We start from the raw sequence: 2,413 nt of genomic DNA on the forward strand, positions 1-2,413 counted from the left end.
CGCCCTACCCTCTCGTGGCCGCCTCGACTGCTTCTTGACTTGCACTCCAAGTCCTCTGGATCACGTTCGTTCCAAAAATCACACTTCCAAAGGTTTTATTACGTTTGGACTTCGTTCGATATTCCTTTCCTTCGAAATACTGAAATAGACAAAAAAACAGCAATATGGGCTGGGCCTCCGGTTAGTAGGTTAGTCCCAAAAATGATAATAATGTATAAAATAAAGCCCATAAACATCCAAAACAAGTAATATAATAGCATGGAACAATCAAAAATTATAGATACGTTGGAGACGTATCAATGACCGATGGGCCGCCTAAGGGCAAGGAGCACCGCCGACCCGAGCTATATTTCGATAGTGTCTTGGAGGGGTCCCACCTTGTGGCGGAGCAATGTGCGAGGGATGTTATATTCCCATGAAAATATTCATGTTATCCAGTCCTTTGATTTGAAACAAGTTTTTTATGTAGTGTAATGCATGTTACTTTAAAAAATTTACCTCATGTGCGGCCGTTTTATGAAAATATGAGAGTTTCCAGTCGTCGGCTTCTGCCCCCATGTAAATAGTACGGGGGTGTTCGGGATAAATATAAACACTCTTTACTCCAAATTTTGGTCCTTAAAGGAGGTGTTTAACGCAACGAACAAGGCAATCGGACTATACGGCTTTATCACCCTCACTTAGCCATAGGAGTTTGACAATGAAAATTTTGGCGAAGCCCCTGGTGTTCGAAAGACTAAAGTTGAGGCGCCAGACATGGCTAATCGGATAAGAACCGATTCCTCGCATAAAGCGGAAAAAATCTCTAAGGATTTGAAGACCTCTCGAACAGCTGACAAGCTCTCGCCGCATCATGACAGTCAGTTTTCGGCTTTCTCTACTGAGGTGCTCGTCCGAAAGAACCGGGACACAATCATAGCAGTTCTCCCTTTACTACCCTAGCCGATATAGCATAACGTAAGGTAGTAAGCACAGGAGCCGGGCAACCCAACTATTGACCAAAGACATGATTCGGAGCCGATGCATATAATGCTATAAGTTCGGGGTGCCGAACTATACTGTAAAAGTATTCGGACTTTATTGCCGTATTGCGGGGCGCGATGAAGCCCCTGGCGAAGTAATGCGTACCAGAGTGTACGGGTGCAACAAGTAATAAATACAAAGACAAGGAAAGAGTCAAGTAATAAGATGATCCCAAGAATATTGAGCCGCAAACTATTTTCCATTGTAATTTGATTGATACGCCGAGGCGTACTTGTACAAATAATGCGATAAGAGAGTAAGGCTATTTAACGTGTCGTGACCAAGACCGAGCTACGTGTGGGTATGTAAAACAGGTATAGTGATCATTAACAGAGACCACTTGGGTATTCCCTTCTATGTCAAAGCCCCTTGCCTTCTTGGTGTATCCGTCCCGTGATGGGTCCGGTGATCAGGTTATCGGGAAAAGCCTCGAGAATAGAAAAACCTGAAAGAAACAGAAAAAGTGAAGGAATGCGGATCCGGAGGCGGTTGAGCCACATTGTGGACTGCGGTCTAGCCATGCCTCTGTCCCTGCCCATGGTATTTTAAGTGCGTAGTTATGTACGCGCGGCACGATTTTCATCGCTTGATTGGGACTGGGACGGGGGCCGGATTGCTATTCGAGCTCTGGACGAGCTGGACGGTCCTGCTACAGAGTAGTTCAGACTCGCTTGACGGTGTCCGGGGGCTTTACTGCTGAATTGAGATTCTGCCTAAGAAGGCTACTCTATACTTCTGCTGCAAGGGTCACGGTGTGTTCCTCAGTACCGAGGGAGCACTCCGTGTTTCCATTGACTGTTATAACACCGCGAGGTCCGGGCATCTTGACCTTGAGGTAATCATAGTGCGGTATCGCATTGATTCGAGCAAATGTAGTTCGTCCGAGCAGTGCAGGATAGCCACTATGGAAGGGGACGATATCGAAGATTAACTCTTCGCTCCGGAAATTATCCGGGGATCCGAAGACCACTTATGGTGTGATTGAGCCCGTACAACAGGCCTCTACACCTGGTATGACACCTTTAAAGGTGGTTTTTGTGGGCTTGATCCTTGAGGGATCGATACCCATTTTGCACACTGTATCCTGATAGAGCAGGTTTAGGCTGCTGCCACCATCCATGAGGACTCGCATGAGATGGAATCCGTCAATAATTGGGTCAAGGACCAGTGCGGCTAAACTGCCATGACGGATACTGTTCGGATGGTCCCTGCGGTCGAAGGTGATCGGACAGGAGGACCATGGGTTAAATTTTGGGGCGACTAGCTCCATCGTGTAGACGTCCCTGAGTGCACGCTTGCTGATACGTCTCCAACGTATCTATAATTTTTGATTGTTCCATGCTATTATATTACCTGTTTTGGATGTTTATGGGCTTTATTTTACACATTT

This window comes from Triticum dicoccoides, chromosome 7B, assembly GCF_002162155.2.
Source record: "Triticum dicoccoides isolate Atlit2015 ecotype Zavitan chromosome 7B, WEW_v2.0, whole genome shotgun sequence".
In the NCBI taxonomy this organism is placed as follows: Eukaryota; Viridiplantae; Streptophyta; class Magnoliopsida; order Poales; family Poaceae; genus Triticum; species Triticum dicoccoides.